We start from the raw sequence: 18,865 nt of genomic DNA on the forward strand, positions 1-18,865 counted from the left end.
AGAGAAGAAAATCATAATTATGATTGATGGAAGCTGGTAATGAGTTCATTTCAACTTTTCTTGGGAATCCACTCTGTACCAGGGACTACCCAGCTATGAGGTTTTGGTGGCCAATTGTACTGGCTACTGGTACTGCAAAGACAGTGACCCTAATGTTAATCATTTTCATTACAAATCAGCTTCTATCTGGTGGCCCACATTTAGTTCAAGGAAACAAGTCCACCTTGCTGGCCAGTACTCCAGGTGTTGTCTGTGCTACCTTTTCTCTTGGACATTCCTCATCCAACCAGAATAACCCAAATATTTTATCTCTTACATATTTTAAAATGCTTCTCTTTTTAGTAGAACTTCTCAATCCTTTGCATGACCAGCAAACCCTTAGGTGACCTAGTCTAAGACTAAATGTCCAGCCTTGGCCCACTCAGCACCATAAACTCAAGTATAACTAGAAGGCAAATGACAATTAGGGGACAGTATCTGTAATATATATGAAACTTGAATAGTTAATATATAAAGAGCTATTACAGATCAATAAGAAAAACATGAACATCCAAAAAGGTTAAAAGATGTAAACAGGCACTCAAAAAAATATGTATACAACACACATGAAGCAAATAAATATAAGAGGCCCAGCCTCAAAGTAACAATAGATGTATAAATTATAAAACAATGATATGAATTTTCTACCTATATTACTGAAGTGAGGGAAATCACTTCACCTTTTCTGTGAAGTGTGTGAAGTACAAAATGGCAAACAATTTCTCATGAGAAACCTCAATGAATTAAAAAGAAGCTTTTAAAAATGTGTATAACTAAGTAATTTCACTGACATGAACTTATCCTAAGGCTATAAGCAGTTGATTGAAAAATTTTTTCTCTTTGGAGATGAATAACGCAGCACAATTTTTAAATGGAAAATCACTAGAAACAATCCAAAGTTCTAACAATGGGATATTTTAATAGATTCTTTGGTCCTATTTAAAAGGGAAATGTGGTAGTGCGATTGTTGAGATGAGACTAATTGTAACTTGGAAATGTTAAGAGAAAATATTTTACACAAATTTATGTACAATATTCTTACTTTTAAAAAAGTTATATACATAAAATATCAAGAAGGGTATATTTAAACTGTAAGTATTAATTATATCCAACATTGGTGAAGAAATTTTGAAGAATTCTGTCTACATTTTCCCATTTTTTAAACAATAAAATATTTTACTCTATGGTAAAAAGTAGTTTAAAAATGATGCAAACAAAATTGCTAAACTTAAAATTGTTTGTGGTTGAAAGCAAAGACTTGAACAACTTAATTTTAAAAGAAAGTCAGCAATTTACTTCAATCTAGAAAACACTTATTCGCCTTGCAAAAGCCAGACATGGAGATGTGCTTGGAAGAGCTGTATTAAAATGGTAATTCACAGAGTTGCTTAAGTAAACATTGTGAAAATCCGATTTATGAAAACTGGTTTTGATTTATGAATTTTGACTATCATGCTAAAGCTACTTTAGTGTTGATTAAGTTAGGTAATATAAATAAAATATATTTTAAAATAAAATATCACAGTTACATGAGTACAAAAGTCATCAAACTACACATTTAGATCTGCACATTTTGCTGTATGCAATCATATCTCAAAAACATGAAGGCAGACAAAAGCTTACATTAAAAAATGACACAAAATATCTTGTTTTTGTCTTATTTATTTATTTATTGCCAGGAATCAAATCCAGAGGCACTTAATAACTGAACCACATCCCTAGCCCTTTTATTTATTTATTTATTTATTTGTTTTGAGACAGGGCCTTGCTAAGTTACTGAGGGCCTCACTAAGTTGCTGAGGCTGGCTTTGAACTTACCATCCTTCTGCCTCAGCCTCTCCAGTTATTGGGATTGCAGGCGTGCACCACCACACCTGGCTCTTATTTTAAATTTCTAATGGGTCTCCAAGTCTACTATATTGAATCAATTAAAAACTAAACACAAAAGTAATTCCACTTATAATGGATGGAGTGGTTCTCAAGACATTTTCTGCCCATAAGTTGTGCTTGTGTGAAACTAAATGAGAAACAAAAAAGAAAGTAGGTGCTGAAAAGTGGTAAAACTCCATAAATATTTAAGTCCTATGAAGTACTGGAGAAGGAAAAGAGTAAGTTGAGGACTTGCACAGAAAGGGCCCTGATAAACTTCCAGGCTTATAATTAAAACTCCTGAATGACACAACCGATCAGGAAGGACAATTCAAAAAAGGCCGGGCTCAACTGGTCCCCGAAAATCTGCCCATTTTCTATCTGCCTGGCAGAATAAAATAACATCCTCCAGAACGTCCATGTTTTTTTTTATTACACATTTCTGTCATTTAAGGAAAAATTAGCAAGTATGACAAGAAATAGAAAAGAAATCATTGAAAACTAAGGGACTGGGCTGGGGATGTGGCTCAAGTGGTAGCGCGCTCGCCTGGCATGCGTGCGGCCCGGGTTCGATCCTCAGCACCACATACCAACAAAGATGTTGTGTCCGCCGAGAACTAGAAAATAAATATTAAAAATTCTCTCTCTCTCTCTCTCCTCTCTCACTCTCTCTTTAAAAAAAAAAAAAAAAAAAACTAAGGGACTAAAAGCCCAGAAAATAGAATGATACCCAAAAAGACATAAATATTTAAGTCATCAAATACTAAATTTAACTATAACTAACGAATGCCAAAGAATAATGAAAGATGGAAGTTTTACAAAAGAATTGGAAAACCTAGGAAAAAAAAGTGGTAAATTCTATTAGGAATTCAGTAGGTGAATTTAGCAGCATAGTAGGCACTGAAGAAGGAAGCAGTTACCAGGAAGTTGGTGAATAGAAAATAATGAAATAAACCACAAACAAGGCAAGAAATGAAAATATAAAAATGAACAAAGAAGACACAAGAAGTATGTAATTAATAACTAGAAATATAGAAAAGAGTGGTAATGAAGCACAATATTTGAAGAAATTGTTGAATTTTCCAATAGTGATATAAAAAAAAAATCAAGCCAGCTTCAAGAAGATCAGCAATCCCTAAGTAGGACAAATACAAAGAAAACCAGTTCTATGCACAAATAACTAAACTGCTAGAAACCAAAGGCAAGGCAAAAATCTTTAAAACAGTCAGAGAAAATAAAAGAAACATTAGCTTCAAACGAATTACAGACAGTCTGTAGCCGTTATTCAACAGAAACTATGGAATTCAGAACACAATGGGATAGTATCATTAAAGGGCTGAAAGATAATAACTGCCAACTTAGAAATTTTCCCTCAAAAAATGGAGATTAAACTAATATTTTCAGACACACAAAATCAGATCAGATTCAACCCTAGTAGATTCACAGGTATTAAGGAAAATTCTTTAGGAAGAATAATAGTGATTTCATAAGGAAGCATATTAATGAAAGGTGAAAGGAAATGAATTCAGGAGGAATTAACTGGAGTTAAAGTGTTAGACTGTCCTTACATTACATGAGAAGTGGTGAAAGTAATAATTCATGCATATTGTTATCATATAGCTCTTTGTTATCAGTAGCTCATTATTATTGTAGCTTATTGTTATCCGTAGCTCTCAACCATGGGTAATTTTGGTCTCCAGAGGATTTTGGAAATGTCTGGAGAAGTCTTTGATTGTCACATTCAGTGGTGGAAGGCAGATGTGGTGAGCCTGCTTTTGGCATCTAATGTGTAATGTCCGAGGACACTTTTGTACATCTTGAGATGCATAGAAAAACCCCTCACAACAAGAATCATTTCTCCACAACAAAGAATCATTTCTCCACAAAATAGCTTGAAAACTCCTGCTTCATGTAGCTACTAAAACAATGATAATCACATGCACGGCTAATGAACTTGATGTTGTCAATGTAATAATAAAATAATTCAGAAGACTAGAAAAGATTTTTCTCAAGAAACAAATAATAGATAAGAGAAATACAAAAAAAAGGGTTAAGATGTTAGTCAAAACTTGATCCGTAATTACATTAAGTATGAATAGATTAAGTATTCTAGTTAACAGACTGGGTTAAAAACCAAAAGCTTATCTAGATCAGATTTCTGTATCTGTGGGTTCCATGTCAGGGGATTCGAGTAATCACAAATTGAAAATATCCAGGAAAAACAGTTTTCCTTGTCATTATTCCCTAAGCAATACAGTATAACATATATTACATTGTATTAGGTATATTAAGTAATCTAGAGGTAATTTAGAGTATGTAGGTGGATGTATCTAGGCTATATGTTAATACTGTGGTTTTACATAAGAGACTTGAGCATCCACAAATTTTGGTATCCTCTAGTGTTCCTAGAACCAATCCCCTGTGGATACCAAGGGGTGTTTGTATGTATATGCTTCTTCAAACAGAAAAACTTTTCTATAAAGATACAAAATAATTGAAAATAAAAGGACAAAAAAGAAATACGCTATGAAAACATACACCTCCTCCAAAAAAAGAAACAAAACATACACCAAAAGAAAACTGATATAATTATACTAGCAACAGACAAATTAGGTTCAAGGCAGGATATATTGCTAGAGATAAAACAGGTTATTTTGTAAGGAGAAAAGGTATAAAAACACCAAAATTTTAAGTTCTCAGTACTATGACCTCAAACGCTCATAAGCAAAACCAACTTAACTAAAAGGACGAAAAAGATAAATCCATATTAATACTTAGAGAATTTAATATAGCTTTCTAAATTAACAGAACAATTAACCAAAGGCTTACAACATATGTATAAAACTTTTTATATGACAAATATAAAACATGTTCTAATTTAAACATAAAATAGGTAACCAAATAATTGAAAAAAATGCACAATCTCTTTCAGTACACATGGAATATCAGCTAAAATAAACTAGATACTAGGTCAATAAAGTCTAAGGATGAAAATTATTCTAAGTATGTTTTCTGATCATAGTTGAATCAATAATAAAAATATAATCAGAAAATTCCTGTGTATATTGAAATACATCAACATACATATAAATAATCCATGAACCAACAAGAATGAAAATTAGAAAATATTTTAAGTGAATAATGATGAAAATATAGCATTGAAATTTGTAGAATGTCACTAAAGCTGTAAATGGAAAGTTTACATTAGACAAAGGAAATAAATTAAGCCAATGATCAATTATTTTTCAGAAAAAAAAAAGCAGAAAAGGAACAATAAATTAACCAGGAATAGCATTTCCAAAGTAAATAATAAAGATGAAAGTGGAAAACACTGAAATGAAAATAAAAAATGCACTGAAAGGTAATCAATTTAGCCAAAAAGTTGATTCTTTTAAAAGACTGATATCATTGATGGTTCACTAGCATTGCTGATAAAAAAAAAAAGAGGAGATAAGTACAAATTAATAATAACCAGAATGAAAAAAATTGGTCACCATTGTAAACCCAACAGATAGTACCAAGACAAGAAGACACTATGAACAATTTCACACCAATAGAAAATTCGAATGTAGATAAAATTGAATGTTTTGAAAGATTCAGTGTTCCAAAACTGAAATAGCAACTATGTTAGAATAAAAAATATTTAAATATCTAGGACTAAATGTAAAAAAGAAGACATGAAAGATCTCTTTAAGATATTCCTGAGATAAAGAAACCCAAATATCAGGGGGCTGTACCATATTCATGGATTGGAAGCTGTTATAAAGATGTGTATCCTCCCCTACATTGGTCTATAGATTTAGTGCAATCCCACTCAAAATCTCAGTGTAAATGTTGTGTGTCTGGAAAGTGAAAAGATGAATGTAAAATTTTATGAAAATGCAAATGCTAAGGAATAATCAAGACAATTTTCTTGAAGAAGAATAATGAAATTGCCAGACTTGTGCTAACAGATATAGCCTTTCTAAAAGCTACATCAATTAAAAACTATTGAATTCATATAAAGATAAATAAACCAATAAAGGACCTAAAACACCCTATTTTTAATCAATATACCATTACAGTTCAACTACGAAGAGATAATATTTTTAGTAAATGATATTGGATTATATGACTACTTACAATTTTAAAATTATCTTTATTTCCTCACATGTACAAATCCAATTTCAAGAGGAAAGGTAAAAGGAAAAAATCTTCATGATTTTGATATATACAAATATTTCCAACACAAAACACACAAAAAAAGAGCTAATCATAAAGGAAAAGAGTAATACCTTGGCCTTAAAATTAAGAACTTTTCACCAAAAAACATTATTAAGAAAGTGAAAATGAAAACACCAAATAGAAGATAATACCTGAAATACACATAAGCAACAAAGGATTTGTATCAAGAATATAGTCATGTACCACATAATGATGGTACCACATACGTGATGATAGCCCTACACGATTATAATGGAGCTGAAAAATCCCTAGCACTCAGTGTTGTCACAGTGCTACCATTACTCATGGATATTTGTGGTGATACTGTGTAAGGAAACCCACTTGCTGTTAGTTGTATAAAGGTATAGCATATAGCAATTACATACAGTATATAGTACTTGATAATGATTAGAAATGACTATTGCTGGGATAAATATATCACACCTATATATTTACTATACTATACTTTTAATCATTATTTTAGAGTGTACCTATACTTAGAAAAGAAAGTTTATTATAAAAGAGTATACCTATTATGCCAGTGTCTCAAGTTTATTGTGTCTTTTGAATTGTCTCAAAAGGTGATGTTGAGCAATTGACCTACACTATCTAGGTTTGTGTAAAAACATTATGTGCAAAGCAGATTCAGCAACTAGAGAGGCACAAAACAACTTAGCGAGACTGTCTTGAGGAAAAAAAAAAAAAGAGCTGGGGATGAGGCTTAATTGTTAAGTGCCCCTGGGTTCAATCCCAGGTACAAAAAAAAAAAAAAAAAATTTCTATGATGTTCACACAACTACAGGTCTCCCAAGGATAGAGTTTCAAGATGGTAGACTAGAAGAAGGCTGCATTCCTAATCAATATGTGACACAGGATTGAAGCAGCAGGAGTACTACTTTCTCTGTGAGGTGGATAAAAGAGGGATTTCACCAAATCTCAATATTGGACAGTCAGGGTGTCATTTCTCAGGGTGTATCCCTGTTGTTAAGTGATACCTGATTGTGTAAAACCTGCTTCTGTCAATCAGTAAGAAAAAGCTTTGACCAATAAATGGGGAAACACTTAGTTACATAAATCATAAAAGAGGATATTTGAATGAGAATTTTAAAAGTGTGCACAGTCACTACTCTTTAGGGAAAACAGAGACTATAATATACCACGAAAATTCAACAACAAAACCTAATAAACCCAGGTATTGATGAGAAGGTAGAAGGAGCTCTCAAATTATTCTGGTAGAGTTGTAAATAAATACAATAATTGCTTTGTTTTGAAAAACTATTTGGCAATGTCTATGTACATTTTCTATGATCCAGCATTTCTACTCCTAGACCCTCAACAAAAAATTGTATATATGTGCAGCAAAAGTTATGAACAGGATTTCTCATAGCAGCACTATTCACAAAAGTTAAAGTTGAATCACCCAAATAACCATGGACACTGGAAAGGATATGTGTATTTAATACTTACTAGTATATATGAATGAAAGGTAATGAACTACTGCTTTTTTAACAACATGGACAGATATAACAATATTAACATAATGTTAAATAAAAGAACAATGACATTCAAGAACTCACCCTGTGTGTTTCCTTTTATATGAAATTCAAACTAGGCCAAATTAATCTAGGTAATAGAAGTCAGGATGGAGTTCATCTTCAGAGTGGGTAATGTCTGAGATGGGTCACAAGAGAAACTTCTTGAATGCTAATAGAGTTCTCACTGTGGGTGGTAAGTGCCTGGATGTGTTCATTTTGTTAAAATTCAAGTCGTAAAGCCAAGGTTCATGCATTTTACTTTATGTATATTACACATTCATTAAGCCTCCAAAAAAGTAAAATGAACAAACATAGGCTCAGTATGGACCACTTGTTTTCTGCATACCAAGCCATACATCTACATGTTCTATGTACATTTGACTTCTCTGTGACTTTTGGATGTACTCACTGTCTCATGATCCTCAGTGAAATGAACATGGGTGACACTTTGCACTTGATTTTGCCCTCTGTTTACCCACCAGTCACTGCAGCCTTTGTTCTGACTTTGGTCAGTCTAGAGTTCCTCTCAAGCACTGGAGCTATGATGCTAACTAATCAAAGCCCTCTAAGTTAAGCTCAAGATATATATTTAAAATGGCAATGGACTATATTATTTTTAAAAATCTCTGTGAGGAATAATAGCAGGTCAGTGTTTTACTGAGGCATATGCTTGGAGTGTATTCCCAGGTATGATCACATGTACATATGCACACAGGTACTATACTGAGAAGCAGAGGTTTCTGCAGATGTAGAAATGATCCAGCTCTGGCCCTCAAGGTACAATATATGTATCTCAACAGTACATTTACCAGTCATGGAGACAAGAGGAATCCGGCAACACAACACATTCAACTTCTCTGTATATGGACAATAAAAAGACATTTTTCTCAATTTGCAATGTAATGGCTTAAATTAGACATGGAGGCAGTTGTTCAGATATTTGTCACAAGCAGACTTACTCCTTTTATCAATGACCAAAGCTCCCAGCATGATGGGACTGTAAATCAGACCTTCCAGTAAGAGCTTAAAGCACTTTCCTCACATGCACACACTCCTGTGGTTTGAGTGCCCATCCAATTTCTCCTGGGTTAGCTGAGGTGACAGTGACCTGAACCCCAAACTCCTGAGTAATTGGGACAGTTAGGTACCTGGAGCTGCTGCTTGGCTCCCCTGGCTGTGTTCAGAGCTCCATATGGAGACAGTTTTCTGAAATGTTCTCCATCATGATATGGATGCAGGCAGCCAACTCTTCAGTTTTGCATGTCATAGGCATTTGCAAGCATATGAATAACCTGGGACATCCAGTAGCTTGCCTTCCTGGCTCAGAATTCAGGAAACCATAGGTCTATCCACCCTGGGTTGTGGCTGCTCACAGTCAGGTAGTACTTTATATGATAATTTGAACAGGTTTGCAGGAAATGCTGTATAAATAAGAAACAACACAATAGTTTGTTTAAAAATAGCTAAAAGTGAATGGTTGATTGTCTCAAAAAACCCCAGGAAACCTTTAAAAAATTAAGTCCTGAATAAAATTTTCATCCCTACCTCTTTCAACTCCTCCTTCTCTCCTTTTTTCGTTTTTTTTCTTTCTCCTTCCTCTCTTCCTCCCTCTCTTCCTCCCTCTCCTCCCCTGATACCTGGCACAGATTGATGCAAACCCCCTGGCTTTGATCCAAAAAGGATCTACATGGTACCATGTGGTCATCCTGGAAGGCATGCTGTTGCAGATGATAAACTCATGGCCCCAGATGTACAATCTGGAAACAAATTCTCATAGGACTCTCCAGAGGACAATAAGTAAGCACATCTGAGCAGAAAATTGATCAGTCACAAGATGCAGCCTACTTTTATTTCTCAATTTTATGAAAAATTAACCTTACCAATATGGAAGAAGATTTACTATTTGTTGAATACTTACAAGATGATGCTTAGTGTTTTGTTATTTTTTTTTATAATTGGACACAATATATATTTCTCTCACAAAATAAGTGAGAGAAATATATATATATATATGTGTGTGTGTGTGTGTGTGTGTATGTATGTATATATATATTAAATATACTAATCAAACTTCCTAGTCTTCAAAAAACTGATTCATGAAAAATAACTGGTTTCAAAATCCTAGAAATGAGAAGGAAAAAAAACCCAAATATGAATATGTTTAAATGTCCATGAATCATTAAGGTCACAATTAAGTAGAGAAAATAAAAAGGGGGAAAAAGCCCTCAAAGAAAAGTGAGAGAATTGGAGTTCAAAAGATTCTCACTTTCCTTCTCAGCAGTGTTAAGTGGGGTCATCTGGAGTATGATGCTTGCTCTACCCCAGGGAGGGTTTGCTAGGGTGAGAATGGCAATCCCATAGATGGAGTTTCTAGAGGCAGGGTTTAGGTTTAGGTAGGCTCCAGGCTCTTTGCTAAATGCAAGTTAGTCTGGAGATTTTAAATCACTACATCTGCATGGCCCAGCCATTGCTGGTCCACTTTAGAAGACTGTACCCTAGGAATCTCCCCTGGATTCCACTCATGTGCTGGAGAATCCAATTCTTATTCCACTAGATTACCTGCAGACTCCACGTTTTCTAATCTAGGGTTCAGTCTCCAAACTCAATCTTTCCCACCTCTGCCCTTTCAAATTTCTAGCAGGTGCATCTCTCCCAGCCAGTCCTGTAAGCAGCCAGATTGGAAGGGGAGGGGAGAGCCAGGTGGGTTCCCAGGACCAGTCGTCCTCTGTGTAAACCTCACTTCAGTTTTGTTTTGTTTTTGTTTTTGTTTTTGTTTTCTTTTGCGGGGTGGGGATGGGGATGGGATACTGGGGATTGAACTTGGGGCACTCAACCCCAGAACCACATCTTTGTATTTTATTCAGAGACAGAGTCTCACTGAGTCGCTTCACACCTCATTTTTGCTGAGGTTGGCTTTGAACTTGTAATCCTGCTGCCTCAGCCTCCTGAGCCACTGGGGTTACAAGCATGTGCCTCAGTCCCTGACCTCCATGTTTGATTTTCTCCTGGTCACTTACGCACACTGTGTGTTGTACAGTGTGGGTTTGCCAGGCTTGTATTTTGGGCCAGACTCAGGTTTGCCAGGATTCACTGGCTTAGCTGCTGGCCCCTGTGCCACAGCTGCAAAATGTTTCCTTCCTCTGTCCTCCACATGCTGCTGGGAGAGAGGCGGTTTCTTTCCCATACAAGGATATTGCGCGGTGCACATTTCCATTTAGTAAGGCAGTGTCCTTGATCTCTAAACTCTCCATACCTACATACCTCAAGCCTCCTAAAAATGAAGGTTCCTTTAATTCCCTTGTCCCTCCTCTGTGCTTGTGGAAGGACTGCCCTGGCTGGTGCCTCCAGCTGCAGTAGCAGCTGTGGCACTTGAACATTTCTTCCTTATTTTATTATATCCAACCTCCTGAGTCCCCGATCTGCTTTGAGGGCCCAGCATTAAATTCCAGTCAAGTTCCTTCTCTTTTCTTTTGTTCACCCGCTTTGCTGAGAAGCTGCCTGTCTGCTTTCTTGGTTTCATGCCTTGGAGCAGCCAGGAGAGAGAGCAACATGCTCTATTCCACCATCTTGAAAAATCCCCCAGGTGAACTGTTTTTAAGCTTTGAAACAATTTTTAAATTGTGATGAAATATATATAACATAAAATTTACCATTTTAACCATGTCTAAGTGCCACTCACATAACTGTGCAATCATCACCAACATTAATCTCTAAAACATTTTCTTCTTCCCAAAATGAAACTCTATACCTATTGAACAATAACTCCCTTTTGCCATCCCCCAGCCCCAAGAATCATCTTTCTGTCTCTATCAACTTTATTGTTGTAGGTATCTCATATAAGTAGAGTCACACAGTATTTGTTTTTTTATGACCGGCTTATTTCAGTTTACATAATGTCTTTAAGGTTTACCCATGTTGTACCATGTCTGAGTTTATCTGCTTAAAAAATATATTTTTTATCTGCTTTTTAAGGCTGAATAATATTCCACTGTATGCATATACCACACTTTGTTTACCTATTCATGCATCAATGGACACTTGGTTTGCTTCTACCTTCTGGCTACCGAATAATACTGCTATTAACATTGTTACACAAATACCTTTTCAAGGCCCCGATTTCTGTTCTTTTAGTTATACCCCACAGTGGAACTGCTGGCTCCTATGGTAATTCTATATTTTGTTTTAAGAACTGCCAGACTGTTTTCTGCAGTAGCTGCACCATTTTACATTCCCATCAACAGTGCACAATGGCTCCAATCTCTTCACATCCTTGACATCAGCTATTCTTTTCTGGTGTTTTGATAGTAGCCATCCTAACAATGAGTGGGAGGTGATATCTCACCCACCAGCTCACCCACCACAGGACACAGTCCCAGAAAGCAGCTGGCCATACTGGAGGCCTGGCCAGGAGGAAAGGGGAGGTAATTCTTGCAACTCTTTATAGGTTTCTGCTATGGCCATTTGTTGAGATGAATTGTTGGCTAAATCTAAGTCACAGAACATCTGCCATGCATAGCTATGATACAGATCTGTGAGGAGAGAGGGATTGAGCAAAATAACATGCCGAATGAGTGTTAGGGTTTTGTGAGTGAACACCGTTCCCGATTCTCCATTGCAAACTGAAGAAGTCATCTTTTAGGAGTTTATTTGACTTTAGGTCCCTTTATGTTATACATGCATCATGCTGGTAGAATAACCATAGCTGGGAAATAGAAAAAAACAGTGATTCAATGAAAAGAGAGTCTGCTGACAGCTAGAATAGGAGACTGGAGGTGGAAGTGGGGAAGGATTGAGAGTTGAAACAGAAACTATAACTTTCAAAGCATAAGCCTGCACACAAAACCAGATTTGTTATGTCAGACCATACCATGCTGGGCATCAGATGATCTAAGATCCAAGTTTCAAAACACCAGCCCTAAGAGGCCCATTTATTCCAAGATAAGACCACAGAGAAATTAATCTAATGTAACTCCACACAGACTCGCATGCACCAAAGTTGATATCATATGCTTTTCTAAGAACACTCTAGTTTACAAAAGTTGAACAAATCATGCTGAGAACATCCAGTAACTAACTCCAGCCCCCCCCCCCGCCCACCAACCACCACAAAACTTTGCTGTGAATCCCCTCCCTAGTCTTCCTTTTGGAGATGACCCTGAGTCCACCATGGTGGGTAGCATTAATAAGTATCCACAGCAGTAATAAAGCTTAACTTTGTTGACTACAGGTATGTCCCAGGTGTTCTTAGGCTGCAGGGCATACATTAACATCAAATTATATATGAGGCCTAGAGTTAGCTCTCTATAATGCCCTGATTCTGGAAATGAACAAAGCCACTCTTCTTGGCTACCTCCTGCTTTTCCCCTTATTTTTATCTTCTCCTTCCCCTTTCTCCAAGTTTCTAAAATTTCGTAACTGACATCTCAGTACTTACACTTGTATTTACATAGCTTCTGGTAAAAATAAATAATATAATGTCACAAGAAACATCTTAGGCTGACCCAAGAATAAAGCAATCAACATTAAAATTGTATCATCCCACACCCAAGATTTATTAAAGAACTGGGAGAAAATCAATACTACCAGCTGTTGGGAAATTCCAGTGTAATGTTTAAGCAATCTCTGCCTTTGAGTAACATCCCCACCATGTTTTCTTTCTTACTTAATGATGGTTTTACTTATTTTTCTTAAGGTGGTATTATGAAATAATATTTTTTAAAAAGCTAGGTGAGCCACCCCTGCATCTCTGCTTTTTGACTTAAGAGCAGAAAAGTGATGGTCCAAGTCCAAGGAGAGGTAAGTACACAGCTCTCTTCTGCCCACTTCCAATCTCCTTCCCCAAGTCATGCTCTGTTCTTTCTAGAATTTTCTTAATGTACAGAGGAGAATGTCATGGAATAAAAAGGGTGGAGCCTTTACCCCTTTACTAATAAGTCATCCCTCCCCTTATAACCTACAAAGTTGCTTTGCAAGAGTTTTGCACCCGGAATCTCCCTTTCTCTTGTCTAGAGTTGATGGGTGTAGATGAGGCAAAACACTTCCATTGTGAGAAATTTCAACCAAGATAGAGAGAATCTTGGCCTTGCAACATATCATCTCAGGCCATCCCTACTGGAAATGGAAGGATAGTCCAAAGCCAAGGGGAAGAATGCAGCTGATCTTCTTGGATGTTTTACAGGTTCCCTCCTGACCTGTGCCTTCCCTATTCCCATGGTCTCTCTGCTTTTGGAACCTATGGGTTTGTGCAGTATCCTGTTGTGGTTTAGGTTTTGCCAAGCCAGCTCCAGTATATTCCTATATCTTGCAACCATAAGGAAGGTGCCAGGCTTCTGTAGCTCAATTCACAGCCTAAGAGACCTTTGCTTCCTATAAAAGGGAAGCATGTTCCCTGCCTAGTTCACAACACCACCTTCCTTGGGGAAATTCTCTCTGCTCCCTGAGCTGAGGCTATGTATCTTGGCTCTGTGCTCCCTGCCTCTCCTAACATGCTTCTGCCATAGCCCTCAGCCCTTCAGCCTTGGTCACTAACAAGTGTGACCAAGAGACCTTACTTGAGAGCAAGGCTGAGTGGCCCTCAGTGTAGCCCCTACTCTTCTCATCATGGCTGTCATGGGTTCTGGAATCAAAAATTGCGCACATTGCCAGCTCACTCAGGTTAATGGGGTGCTGTTTTCTTTTTATTTACTAACGGTAGGAATTTTCTTTTCATCTTGTTAAGAGACTACATGGGGCTTACATTATAAACATGTCAATTAGTAAGTAATCTCTCAGCTTCTGTGAGTTAAGGATAGTCTTTTTGGGGGGTACCTAGGTCACTTTTGGGGAAGTGCTTAAACTTTCAGGTGTCTCCATCCCTTGCTTTTTAAGATGACCTGCAGATGTGGAAGACAGACAGATTTCAGGGCGATGGGAGGAGTGGACTGATGTCACTTGTTTGGTTGCCCCAGTGTCATTTGGCAACCTGCATGTCAGGAGGACAGTCCCTGCACCATGCTGACCTCTGGGGTGGAAATTTGTACTTGGTACATTTGTTGCTGATCTCTGGGCTCCATCTCAGCCTGTGGCCTTCCCCATAGCATTGACCCCAACTTGGTCCTAGCTGATGTCCCAATCTGAAGTGTATGCCGTGCCCCTTGAGTATAGCATCTCTTTGTCCCTGTCATAGCAAATGTCACCAGCCATATCACCAGCCCTTTCTGCTTCCTCCACAGGCAGTGTGTACATTTGTAAGTCCCCTTCTAGACCACATTCCAGCCAGGAGAAGTGTGAGCATGCTAACTCAGAGCCTCTCCCTGCCAGATTGGCTTCACCACTCTTCCTGCCCTGTAGGCAGGTTCCCTATGCAGAGTCCCAAGCAGACATCAAGGGGGAAACCCCCCTGCTCCTGGAGTTCCTGTCATGCTTTCTCACACCTGTGATGGTTGACTTGGGCCAGGATGAGAAATCATAATGTATTATTGGATGACTTGCTTGCCTGTCTCTGATCCTCTTCTTTTCCTCTACATCACTGGCTCAAAAGGGACATGCTTCCCTCTCCTTTTATGCCTGACTAAAAATTTCTACCAAAAAAAATTTAAAAAATAAAGTTACCTGGTCAATAAGTTCTTCAGGCCTACTTGCCTCAAGCAAAGGATCCACTGAAGTCATTTGTGTGCTAAATTCCTCAGGTGTCAATCAATACAAAAGCTGCAGGACAATGAAGAGTTAGGGATGACCACAAATGAAAATACAGGTGTCTAACAGCCTCCCAATAATATAACTATTAAACATGTGTTGAGTGCCACATATGTCCCTGGTGCTTTATATGTTTTGTAATTAATGAATAATTATATCTTATGTTATATATATATATATATATATATATATATATATATATATATAATTTTATATATTTTATAGCAGGCTTACTGGTAGGTATCATTTGATTCATTTTAAAGATGAAGAAACTAGTATCACAGATTGCCCCTGCAAGAACATAGAGGCAGAATTCAGACCCAAATACATCATAACTCCCAAGATCTGTTCATCACAGCTCACCACCCCTGGGTGGCATCTGGGCTCCTTCTCCAGCCCTGGTTGACACATGGAATATGCTCAACTAACTGAATAAGCAGATGATCAAAAAAAGAAAGGAGGGGGTGGTGAGGGATTTCTACCAAAAAAAAAAAAACACCCTTGGTATCCCCAAACAATTTTAGATAAATAAAACTTGCATTGTGACTGTTGATAACAAGTATTAGTCTAATATGTTTTGCAGCTAAAATAAAAACAGTTTCATGTGCTATCTCATCTGATCATTTCAAGGATCTGGTGACAAAAAAAGAGGGCAAGTATATGATGCTCATTCTTACACTGGGGGAAACAGAGGCAGGGTGCATCCAAATGGATAAAGCTACTCAACTGGTAAGGAGTCTCCTAATTAGTTTTCCTACCTATGACATGGACCCATAGTAATTATCACTATAAAACAATTTGAGAGATTTGCATCCAATAACAATATGGCAATAACCCAATTTATTTGGGGAATGCTTATCCAGAATACCCAACTATTCTGAAAGTGAATGAGAAAGAGAATGTAAGTGAAATAAATAATTTAAAAGTCTTTGGGGTCAAAAATAGATGCCACAATAAAATCCTTAAAGATCATGTGGTCTTTTCATAGGGGATTCTCAGTTCACATTCAAATCCTCTTTTCTCTCTCTCTTTTAAAGTCAGTCATAATTTGTTTGGTCTTCAGCCTATTGCAGATCAAAGATAGCAAATGAGAGCAGGGAGGCTTGCAAACTCTATAGGAAGACATTGAGCAGGGAGACAGAAAGAACAAGGACTATGACAGAATAGCAATCTAGAGCCAGTCCAGAGACAGTGATAGCCACATACACTTAAATGAACTCTCTTACACTCTTTAGAGGACAAAGAAAAAGTAGTTTCCTTAGGAATTCTGATCTTGCTTCTACTTTACCCTTTTGTACTTTTTTAATGAAATGGTTAATGACTGTATTCATCTCCTATTGTTATTGTAACAGATTACAACAATGTTTTTTAAAAAAACCTAAATGTACTACCTTAAATTCTGATGCTCAGAAAGCCAGGAAGGGTCTTGCAGGCTTAAATCAAGGTGCCAACAGAGCTGCTTTCTTTCTGGAGGCTCCAGGAGGGAATCCATTCCCTGGTTTTCCCAGCCTTCAGATGCTGCCTGCATTCCTTGGCCCATGTCCCCTCCTCTTATCACTCCAACTTCATGTTTCCACAGTCACATAGACTCTTTTTAAAAATTTTGTTCTTTTTAGATATACATGAAAATAGAATGTATTTTGATACATACATGGAGTATGACTTCCCATTCTTGCAGTTGTACATGATGTGGAGTGCACTGGTTGTTCATATTCATATACAAACATAGGAAAATTATGTTTGATTCATTCTACTGTCTTTCCCATTCCCATCCCCAACCTTCCCTTTATTCCCCTTTGTCTGATCCAATGAACTTCCATTCCCTGCCCCCTTATTGTGAGTTAGTATCTGCATATCATAGAGAACATTCAACCTTTGTTTTGGGGGAATCAGCTTATTCACTTAGCATAATGGTCTCTAGTTCCATCCATTTACCAGAAAATGCTATAATTTCATTATTCTTTATGGTTGAGTAGTTATTCCATTGTGTATATATATCATTAGTAGTATTCCATTGTGTATATTACTTTATTCATCTGTTGAAGCTGAACTATTGTAAACTGAGCTGCTATGAAAATTGATGTGGCTGCATCACTGTCGTATGCTGATTTTAAGTCTTTTGGATACTGAGGAATGTGATAACTGAGTCAAACCCTTCTACTTCTCTTTGATAAGGACCTTTGTGATTGATTGACCCAATCTCCCTATCTCAAGTTACATAAATTAATCTAAATATCAGCAAAATCTCTATTACTATGTAAGATAACATGTTAGCAGATCTCAGGATCAGGACATGAACATCTTTGGGGAGCTTTTATGCAAGTTGCCATACTGAACAATAAATTTCATGACAAATTTTAAATAAATGTCAACATTTTTCCTTCTGAAAGCATTCCTTGTATGGCCAGGGAAATGAAGACAACTCACCCTGGTGGTTGTCCGCCTGTTCTTTCTCTGAATTGTGAAGATGTGGTGTTCAGCGGATTTTGTCAAAGGCAAAAATAGAAGCACAAACTTACACACAAAAAAATCTTGCCCAAATATGTAAAGCAAATATACAAAGGAATGCTGGTCTTATTATCACAAAATGAAAAGAAGAAATGAAAGCCAGTATGTGGTTCCTGACTTAAAGATGGGAGACCAGTGTTTGCACTGGAGTTTCCCATACACCATCTCATGTCAGCAGCTGGACCCAGGGATGTCACAATTTTTCCCGGATGGTCTTGCTCAACAGGAAGGGATATACCACCATGCTAATACTGTGTGCCAAGGGTTCCACACAAAGCCTCAATCCAAGTAGCTAAATTTAAAGAGAATTTTAGTTCATAGAAGTTTTAAACATATGGCATATGGAATAAAAAGAGCAGAAAAATAAGGTCTTTAAACCATGTGTTCTTGACTGGGACCCATGAACCACTACAACATAAATAAGTAGGTTTGGAGGGCTCATGATTTTTAAAAATTCATGTGTTTCATGCATCACATTTACTGTGCTTGTATTGTGTGCATTTTTTCCCAAAAGAAGACACATAGCTTTTATTATATTGTCACAGGGGTCTGTGACTCTAATATGAGATATTTTATATAAGGTTATCAATCATGAACAGATAAAAAGTCCCAAAGCTGTTACTATCTCGAATGGGAGTTGTTTCATTTAATCCTGAAATGTGCTAATACTCACCACGGGGACTAACCTATGTGCAGCCTCAGCCCAGCCTCAGCAACCAGTCAAAGGGCATGGCAATGTGAGTCCAGCTCTCTGCCTTATAGCAATAGTGGGTTTGTGAGTTTCCCAAGGAGAAGCTGGGCATACATGTGTCATCTGTGATCATGTGAATGAATAATGACAAAATGCAAAAGCAATTTAACATATTTAAATAAATGGATTTACCAGGTGACACAGCAAGTCAATAGAAAAGGCAGAAATTTATGAAATATTTTTAACTTTCAATCCTACAACAGTGCCTGACTGCACATGCATTGAAAGCATGAATTGATAGTTTTCTAGGCCCCCATGAAGACTGTAGTTGTAATTACATTAAACT

Source organism: Spermophilus citellus, assembly GCF_964194105.1.
Source record: "Spermophilus citellus genome assembly, chromosome: 3".
Taxonomy (NCBI): domain Eukaryota; kingdom Metazoa; phylum Chordata; class Mammalia; order Rodentia; family Sciuridae; genus Spermophilus; species Spermophilus citellus.